This window comes from Lactuca saligna, chromosome 5 (assembly GCF_052625555.1).
Source record: "Lactuca saligna cultivar CGN05327 chromosome 5, ASM5262555v1, whole genome shotgun sequence".
Lineage (NCBI taxonomy): Eukaryota > Viridiplantae > Streptophyta > Magnoliopsida > Asterales > Asteraceae > Lactuca > Lactuca saligna.
In genome coordinates this window covers 281,982,241-281,993,485 of record NC_136421.1, presented here as the reverse complement: position 1 = coordinate 281,993,485, position 11,245 = coordinate 281,982,241, and positions in this window count along the sequence as shown.

The window sequence follows — 11,245 nt, the reverse complement described above, 5'->3', positions numbered from 1 at the left end:
AATATTTTATGTGCTACGTTCTCATAATTTGAACTTTATGAAGAGGAATGCCATAATCATATTCAAAATTTTGAGAATGCACTATGTATCCTTGACTAAATTTATTAACATTCCACAACTTAAGCCTTTAGATTTGAAATGAAGCATAATATTCTCTCCCTTAATTATAGCAAAACAACTATTCAACCCTTACAACTTTGCAAAGTATGACTCTTGTTTTCTATAATTAATATTGCTAACTTTCAATACTTGCCTTAATAATCATACAATCATAACATTTATGCTCCCACTATCATGATGATTATTATTAACATAACACTTATGCTCCCACTAGCTTTGACATGTATTTAGAAAACAGTTTAACTTACAGAAAAACAATACCTATTGAATTTCTTAAGTTCATATTTATAATGCTTAATGCTTTGATAATCTTTTATCTAAGCTTCTTAATCTCATACACCTTTATCCAAGATAGTTTATATATGTGTCTTAAATAATTCAAACTAATTGCCAAATCTCACAATTCGCATCAAGGAAAGGGATACCGTAACCATAATCAAATTTGAGAATACTATTTTACAATCGTTATCTTCTTTAAAATCTCTCTTGGTGAAAGCATTTCCTCATAGTCATTTTCATGAAGGAGGAAATCTTATGACACTTAGATTTTTAATGGTGTATGTGTTTCTATCCATGTGAATTTGTCAAAACACAAGGTTTGCGACAAATTCAAACTCATATGGACCGAACTTTCTTTTAATCTTGATTTCTTGCCTTATGGTAACACGAGTGCCCACCATGTCTTCCAAGCAATTAAGCATCTTACCCTTTCCTATCAATGTACTTTTCATTGATCAAGGTCCTTGCCTTTTATGCATTCAAATGAGAACTCATAGAACTCACATGCATAATTAACTCAATTGGAACAGCACAGAAACAAGATAATGTCAACACGATAGGTTGTCAACCTCAAGTCATGTGCTAGTGATGTTTGATAAGGTTTATTTTGATTTGTTCTTGAAACCTTTCAAGACCATTAAGACTCCCACTGAATCCTTCACATATAAGATTCTCTTGTCAATGAGCATTTCTTGACAAACAAATATTCAAGAGTTAGTGTAGTTTTTATCAAGACAAAAAACTTCACAAAACTGGTCCTAGTTGATCTTTGTCTTATCCAAGACATCACAACTTTCCAATTTCAAATGTGCAAGAATAAGTAAAACTTTTTCCATATTCTACATTTGATGAGTGTTGTAAACCTTCTCAATACTAGTCACTCAATGTCACAATCTTAACTTTAAGATTTGTTTTGGAATGAAGTATGATTGACTTCTTGATTCAACTATTTCTTCAATTCTCGATTCCTCTTCTTAGACATACAATTGCACAAAGACTCACTTAGAGGATTAATTGAGATATGGTTCTTAATCATTAAGACTCATCATAAAAGGTACTCTCCCTTCTTCTTAGAATAGAAAACCTTTTATCTTTCTGCCTACTTGATTCTTCTTATTCGTTCTGCTATTGATATAAACCTTTTCCAATCAATTCAGAATTACACTTAATCTTATAAGTATAATCATATTTACTAATCCTTAGTAAATCATGACGAATATCTTTGTTACTCTTGTGGTGTACTTGAACAACACATAACCTTGTGTACTCGATCTCCTAGTCCTTCACTTGACACTTTGTCTACGAATTAGTCTAATTTCCAAATATGAAACTTCTCATTCATCATGCAATACTTGTTGTATGATTCCAAGTCTCTATCCAATTGAAACTTGGGTGATGAGAAACTTTCCCTATTTGGTAAATTCTTGACATTTCCACAAATAACATAATTAAGAATCACATTCATTCATTGTAGAAAATGCAAACATCAATTTTTCATAACGATTTCATTGCAAGGAAATAAATAAATAAATGAGTCAAACCAAAATTTATTTTATTCATAAAAGTAGCGGAAACATTTGTCCTTACAATGCAAAATCAATTGAAAAACTATGTAGTCAAATATTTCTAACTACTCTATCATAACTTTCCAAGCTCAAAATCTAATCTTCGAATCCATGTAATCTAGATCCATTTCATCGTGATTAGATTCATCTTGCTCTTTCATCAAGCTTCCTCTCTTTTCATTGATCCTGCAGAACATGCAATCTTATCACATTAAGAATCAACGAATAGGAACTTAATTGAGTTATATAGTGGATTTTACCTGAAGCACAGTCATACTCTTTGACTCTCCCATCTTCTGGACCCTTCGAGCTCTTAGGGCAGACTTGTATCCAACGCCCTTTCTCTTGGCAGCAAACGCAGGTCAGTTCTCCTAGAACATCCTCGGAAGTATGGTTGGTTGACTTTCCCAACAAATATGCTCAATTGCTTTGCCAAAACATTTCTGATTCAGCAGCAATGAGCATGTAAGTTAGGTCAATGAGGTTTTCATCATGATCCATCATATAATACTTTCTTTTGAACTCATTATATGATTCGGGAAGTGACTGCAGAACCCAGTTCACATCCAACTTATCCGGGAATGACACACCCAATATTTTCAACCTATCAATGTGGGATTTCATTCCTAGAATGTGGGCACACACGGGTTTACCATCTTCATGTTTCATTTCCAATAGGGCTTTTGTGACATTGAACCTTTCAATTCTTCGATCTTGTGGGTTAGGGAGAATAATTGGAGGAGGAGGAGGAAGTGAAACATGATCTCTTGTTCCTCGATCTAATCGTGGAATATCATCTTCATGTGGAAAGCTTATTCCACGGGATTTGGGAAGACAATAGTTGTCGTACTTTGACATCTACAAAACGGGAGAAAACAAATTCAAGTTAGTTGATTGATTGAGTCGTTAATAAATTACCCAAATGAGATATTAAGGCTAGGACCCAACACAATACGTTACAACCAAGAAAGGGGATGCCGTAATCTAGTTGCAGAATATTTGAAGGTAAGTGAATGATGATTCACTAATTTCCACCATGATAAACGAAAAAGAAATTTAAGTTTTAAATTTATGAAAACTCCTAGATCCTTTGAGATTCATTGAACATTTCAATGACATGTTTAAATCTCAATATACCCCTCTAGTTTGTGACTGGGATGCCGAGGATTACAAAGCGGGTGTGAAAAACCATGCAAACTTACATGGTGCCCTCACATGTTACGGTCAGCTATTCGATGTGCCGGTAAACCACACACGCTCCACCGAACTATGACAAAAATTGACTCACCCTTTGCTACCTTTGCTTAGAACCATTTAGTGTGTCGGTAAACCACATACACTCCACTAACGTCTTCGCAAGGGCACAAAGTGTAATTTCATGGAATTGCATCAATTCACTTTTGCCTAAAGTAACTAAGATTGGGAATTTTATGAAAGCATTTAGTTACTTTTATACTTCATTATACTTATAATGGAAGGTTTCTGTCCTATCCTACCCGTTCGGCTAATGGCCCTCCACTAGTCAAGAGTGCGGTGGGTAAGAGTGGATACCCATTCAATCGCCATTTTATAGGAAATTTCCTTAAACACCCCTTATAGACCAGCTTCGTGAATGAGGCCTACTAACGGTAAGATTGAATTTTACTCATACATATATATAACGTTATACTTTTAATGTTATATATAGTATACGGTGTATTTTACACTTTTAAAATACTATGTGGTCAAATTTAACATTTATACTTTTAATTCAATTAAATTGTAAATCAAAACTTATGGATTTATTAAACCTCTTTTAATTATACACCTTAATTAATTAATAAAACCATAAGAGTGTGATTTGAACTTTTCAAAACAATACTAGGTTTTTAGAATTTAACATTTCTAAATTAAACTTTTTAATCAACTTTTAAATTCCAAAACTTTAGGGCATGTTTTGAAACATTTCAAAACATTTGGGTTTTAACTATTTAAATTCCAAAAACAAAACTTTTGAGTTCAAATTTAAACTATAAAACCTAAAGGGAAAAATTGAAACTTTTCATAACACAAGGATCAAATAATAAATAATATAAATGAAACAATTTATTTTATCATTATCTATATTTGACCTAATTTTAATTTCTTGCAAAATAAGTTACCCAATTAATACAAATAATCAACTTTAATCATATAAGGAAGTTATTATCTAATCAATTGGTAATTATCTTTTGTTTAATCAAGGATATACTCAAAAATATGCATAAAATCGGATTTTAATGATCTAAAACAGATAAGGCATGTATCCATGAGTAAATCAGCAAGAAATCCCAAAATCCCCTCTTTCTGACGCTCGAACTCGCCGAGTACCACACTAGACTCGCCGAGTTGAGGCCTACTCGCCGAGTACACTGTGGTACTCGCCGAGTTCATCAAGTTGGGAGCTTAAACTCGATTTTGCAACTTGAACAAACATACAAGGCATCAATACAATAGAAACCAATCTAGGATCTGATACCACTGATGGTTTTTAGCCATAAGAACATCCTATGTGCTCATACAAACCCTAATGCTTGGATCTAGGTTTCTCTATTGTACATGCAATTCATCCAAGACTATAAACCCTAGATCTAGTGTATGATGATCAATATAACATATGAATTAGGGTTTAGATCATACCTTGATTGTTATGTAGCAATAACAATCTCAAATCCTCCTCATATTGACTTTAGAAAGCTTAGACATAAATGTCACTCCTCTAATGGTTCACAAACACCAAGAGCAAGAGGATGAAGAATAAGGAGAGAGGAGGTTGCCCAAAAACGTGTGGAAACCCAAGAGAACAAGTTCACCTCGTTTTTGGGGCTTAAAGGTTCTTTAAATAGTGAGGCTATTAGGGTTATCAAACAAGGAAACCCTAATTTGGATTCTTAAGCCCTAAGCAACCCATGGACTCCTTCCTTAAAGGCCTTAGGACGATTTCTAATGGGTTTCCCCATAGAATTCGCCCAACCTTATATAATAAGGTAATCCATAGCCCAATTGCAATTATCTTATAATTACAATTCCAGTCCCTTAAGTTTAATTAATCTCTTTTAGCCACAAACTTAATTCTTGACTAATATTAATTAAACAATATGATTTCTCCTTTAATATATTATTCTCATAATATATTAATAAATCATATTTAATCCTTTCTCTCCATAATTCATCCTATCAAGTTGCTTTGGTGAAGGCAACCCAAAAGGACTATGCACCATCGGGTCAAGTACATACCAATATAGTTATGGGCTTAGACACTAATCCAACGGTTATATGTATGTTCGCCAATGGTAATGTTAATCCCGTAAACAAATATTTTAGTTATACTATTGTGAGTTTCATATAACCATGCTTGATTTGACCTAGTGACCTCTACACGTTCTTCATGCATCTGAAAGTTATGACATTTGTCACCCCAGGTCTGCCGGTCTAACTATAGCTAGCAGTTCAGGTGTGGGATTGTCATTGTCATGTAGATCTATACACAAATCTCACGCTCTCCCTCCAGGAGACTCTGGTTATACTGTCTAGGATTTAGTTATGTACCCAGATGGATACAATTGAAGTAGTGCCTCACAACCATGTATTAACTAGTTTACGTGTAATGTTACAATGTTGTAGTGTTCTATTGTATTGGAAACTATATGTATTTCCTTGTATTAATGTACTTTGTAGTGTAAAATAATTATACTTAAATAATTATTTTCCTAGTGTATCCTTGTATCAATGTATTAGAGTGGTGTTCCTTAAACTATACCAATTATAATTTATATACTTGTTTTCTGAATAGCGTTCTTGAATTTGTAAAGTAGAGTAGTGGTTCTCAAACTATATCTATTACAGTTTTAATGTATGTACTTGTATTGGTTCTTGTACTTAGTAAAAATAGTGTAGTGATTCACAAACTATACCAATTATAATTTAGATGTAATGTTCTGTAATATACTGAAAAACTTTTTCAATTTAGTTGTATGAAGGAAAAATACCCTGATGCTCGACATATTACAAAAGGGTTAAAATATATAAATATTTTTATGAAACTTAGCAAATACTCGGTGTAAATCAATTACAAAGGTTTTAAAACTGTTTAAAATATTTGTATAAAAACACAAAAGTCCTTTTGTTTTACTTTTACCCCCCTACAAGCATTGAAAACATAAAAAACGTAGGGGTATGAACTCACCTCAAATATGCATTAGCTTGAATAACGAGTTGTAAAGACGATCCTCGAGTAAGCGTACGTGCGAATAACGTTATCCTAAAAATAATTATACTCGACGTCGTATTTAAATTAATAAGATATTATTTTAAATAATGAATTAAATAAGGTTGTAAATAATAATTAAAGTGTTAAACAACACTTTAATTATGTGAGGAATACTTACAAAAATTATTTGGAATTATTTGAAATGTTGAAATGGGTTTTCGGTGGACAAAATGGAGTTTTCAGTTGACTTTAATGAGTTTTCTGTGTGTTCTTGTGTTCTTGAGTGAATGCTTTAAGATTTGAAGAATATTATGAAGATTTGAATATGGGATGAATGTTCTTGATGTTAATACGAAGATTTGAAGGGAATCTAGGTAAAACTCTTGAAGATTGGGAGGGTTCACGGATGATACTTAAGAGAAATTTGGGGTTGTTTTCAGATGAAATGTTGAAAAATGAATTGGTTTACGGATGAACATATGTATAGAGGTGGTTTAGGGTTCATAATGGGACATGGTGTTGTGTTTTCGGTTCTATATTGGACCCTTGTTGATTTTTCTCCCCTTATAGTCAACAAGGAAGAAAGTTTTACGGTTTAGAGTTAAAAGGGAAAAGAGTTTTCGGTTTTGATTCAAGGTGAAAAGGGTTTACGGTTTTGACTTTCTAGAAGGGGGTGTTTTCAGATTTTCTTTACCCCAAAAGCATGTGTTTTCGGTTTGGTTTTGGGATTAGATTCCCAAAACCGTAAACTACTTTGTAACCTTTTAAACCTTTAATTTCCTTAATTTTAGTTAGGTGTTGGACTTGTATTTGCTTGCATTAAACCTATTTTGCATTTATACTTATATATAGGTTAAATAAGCATGCACTCTTGGCATTTAAAGTTCCTATATAAACAAGTTAGCTTATAAATTTACTTGCACATAGTTGTAGTTTAGAGTTTTATTGATTTGAGATAACGAGTTGTTACACGTAGAGTTGGGGTCCTCCGACTCGTCGAGCAGACCTCATAAATCACGCGGGCTGACTAAAACTCTATGCGATGAGTTGGGTCCTCCAACTCATCAGTAGGCTTAATTGCATGAAATCCCTAAAATCATATAATCGAAAATCAGGATGTTACAACTCTCCCCCACTTGAACTAGGCTTTGTCCTCGAAGCTTGTTGCAGTGGATAAATCCAGACAATGCCTTTCCATTGAAGCCTCCGGCTCCTAAACCTACTCGGATCCCTTCTGATCCTGCTAGTTGTACCTTTACCAAAGGTACCTCCTTGCTACGTAGAACCTTTACCTCTCGTTCCAAGATGGCCACCGGCCTCTCCACATAGTTCTGGCGCTCATCGTACTGAAGATCACCCAATGATGCCACGGTGTCCTCGCCCGATACGCACTTTCGCAACTGCAAGACATAGGAAGTTCTATGAATCTGATTGATATCCTCCGGGAGACTCAGTCGATATGCTGCCTTGCCAACCTTAGCAAAACACGAAGTGGCCTGATATATCAGGAACCCAAATTCCCTTCTTCCTGAGGCGGATCACACCCTGAAGACCTGGAGTCCTTCCCAGAATACAATCATGGATCATACGCGACTACCGATAATTCTCTGCTTGAGGAGAGATTATATATTCTTTCAAGGGAACTCATTCGTTGACCAAATTTTCAGATATAACACAGACTACGGGAGGCAAACTAGGAGATGAACCCTTATTGTGCTCACAAGATAATGCTTCCTTCAGCTACCAAATATACATAAAGTAATTGCCAACTGCTAACGCATAACCACAAACACCTATGACTGGCTCGATCAGCCTTGGGCTGGAATATCAACAAGTTGAATCCGATCAACCACCTGATTGAATTCCTCAGGGTTTGTCGGCCTACCGCCTCAACCCTACCGCTCCTTCTGGCCTTTGTGCCTACGACTTACATTCGGCCCGCACCTGGTATCTTGGCCTACTGTTGTAACCGTACCGCTCCTCTTGAGTCTTCGTGCATACCACTTACATTTGGCCCGCACTAGGTATCTTGGCCTACTGCATCGAGCAGGACCACCTCGACCCTCCCAAGACAATGTGTTGCCATAGATAATCAGGAGCAAGATCTAACCCGGTTCTCAGAACCTGACAGACAGGGACGCTCTAACCCAACAACCCTCGATTTCACGTAGATTATATCATACCTTTAGCTTGCAACTCGGGATTCACCCAACAAACAAAAGGTTCCACCTTTTACTTTACTAACCTCCAGGGTGTGTGCCTCACACGGATATACATGCAATCCCTAACAACAACTTGCGAACAAGTAGGAATACGGGGCAGACATTTCACAGATTTAATCTGACACCAGACTGGCACTCCTAATGGCCCTTGACCGTTCCTTATCCAGACCAACTAATTAATGTGTCCTTCGATCTCCACCAACACTTCACACTGAGAGTATCACAAAGAGTTTAAATGATCAATCTTGGCCATTTGGCCTGCAACGCATGACTAGAATGCCCCTACCAGGTCCTCAGTCCATGGCTGAAATGCTCCTAATCTCATATCGACCTTGTCGATATTACATGGCTTGTCTATCCTCATGAGTCCTAGAGATATTCTCCTCCCTTCACTTCCTTATGGGAACCTAATCATCATCCCACACAACCCAAAACAAGCATCACAATACATAAATCCTACCATACATGACTTTCTTATAGAACAAATTGTTGCCCTAGGGTCTTCAGGCTCTCTTACATGACCACCTACATTCCCTTAAGGGCACTCCATAGGTGATAACCAACCAGCACAACTAACATACAATTCCATAGGTTATTATCACAAAACAACATGCTTAATACTAGAACGTAGATCTAACAAAATACATACATAGTCTTCAGCATGATTGGATCGCCTCACTGGGCCTTCAACCTATCTGGACCACTCTCAGAACCTTCAGCATGTCTAGACCACCTCTCTGGGCCTTAAGCATGTCTGGACTATTCTCCGGATACTAAGATTCAGTATGACGGGACTGCCTTCACCGAGAGTCTATCTATCCCACTCTCAGAACCTTCAGCATGTTTGGTCCGCCCTTACCGGGCTTTCAGCCTGTCTGGACTCTCCGGGCCTTCAACCTGACTGGTACGTACCGCTGGCCTTCAGTCTATCTGGACCGCCCTAATTCTGTTGAGCATAACCCCGGACCCATCCTGGTACCCTCTCCCATATAGCCAGCTCTCCCCCACTTGGGGTTTCAAACTCATGATCCAATCCGTAGACTATAATTCCAACGTAACTCTAGACCTCATGTTGATCGCCCACCCTCTTGGGAAACCATGGTCTGATCCCTAACCCGTGTATCCACCACATATGCTAAATAACCTGCACACTCATGCTGAATATAATGCCAAGCCCTGACAGCTAAACAAAACCCTCAATGGCTGATGCTCCATCTGAGAATTCCCAATTCTCCCCCACTTGGGACACTAATCACTACCTACTAGTGGCAAAAACAAAACACAACTTAACTGTCCCTACAAGGTATTACCACCATTAATCATGGAATGATTAACCGTGGAATGAATAACCTTCACAAAACAACCCTCCTGGCACGGAGCAATCGAACTTCAAGAGAAACCTGAATCCCAGGTGAATACTTCTGGATCTCCAAATCACAACTACTGACCCTGGAATGGTGATTCTCTAACCTAACTTCTCATCCTCAATGCATCCCTAGATCCTAACCATATACAACCCTTCGATACTAAATTCCCCCGATCGTCCTATTTCCTAACGTCTTATGTAGAAGGTAATGGAAAGTTCACAATATAATAATAAACAGTAAGATAAGAGGTAGAAACATACCAGCAACCACATCTGGTGCTTCCCTAACCTCCTACGCTGTAAGCTGGAAGGTGCGTGCCTGAGCCCTCAGAGGCTCTGCTCTACCCTGAACCTCGACAGTAATCCTCAGTGTAGCCGGCGTTAGAGCCTGCATCGGCCTGGCAGAGAGCTGTGGATAGTTGTTCTTCACCTGACCGACCTGATTGCAGTGGTAGAAAATCCTCGTATCCTGAACCGAGGCTGGATGGTAGCAATCCCTCGCATAGTGCCCCTCCTTGCCTCATTTACGGCACACACTACCAGATCTGCATACCCCCGAGTGACCCTTCCCGCACTTGCTACAAGTGTGGTACGACTGTCCTCCTGTCCTGGAATCAGTGGTCTTAGACCACTTTGGCATTGGCTGTGACTGCGTTGGGGACGGCCTCTACCCCCGTAACTGTAACTCGATCTCAAGCTCATGCCGCCTAGTGGCCTCCTATAACTCCAACAGTGTATCATAACTCTGGGTAGCAAAAAACTGATGGATTTCAGTCTTGAGCATGCTCAGATAATGTGTCATCTGATCCTGCTCAGAAGAGAAATTCGGGCAGAACATCACCCTCTTTGTGAACATACGGGTGATCTTCATCACCATCTTAGCATCCTATTTCAACTCCAAGAACTCCTGAGCTAACTGCTCCCGCTCAACCCGCAAATGTAGCGAGCGCGAAACATATCCCTGAACTACTCCCAAGTGACCGCAGCTCTTTGATCATAAGTGTAAGACCCTATCATCAACCTCCATTACTCCTTTGTGTTGGACCTCAGCAGGTTCAGGGTACATTTGACCTTCTGGTCAGCAGGACATGAGCACGTGAAGAAACACCCCTCCACGTCAGACAACCACCTCATGGCTATAATTGGGTCCTGAATCCCCTCAAAATTCGGGGGCTTCATGTTATCGAAGCCCTGATACAGAAAAGCACAACTAGCTCCTCCATCTGTCACTGTTATAGCTACTATAGCTATTACGGTAACCGTCTCAACAATGGCTACATAGCGCTCGTAGAAGTACTCAACCATGGTGGTCTTAATAGACCCAAACATCTCCGGAAACTGTGCCCGAAACAGTGCAACAAATCTTCATCCCACAGAATCTCCCAAATCCTGGCGTCCATCTCATCCAGTCTCATCTGACCAATAGTCTCGGGGACGGTTAGTTCCTCCTGACCGCCATCTCCTG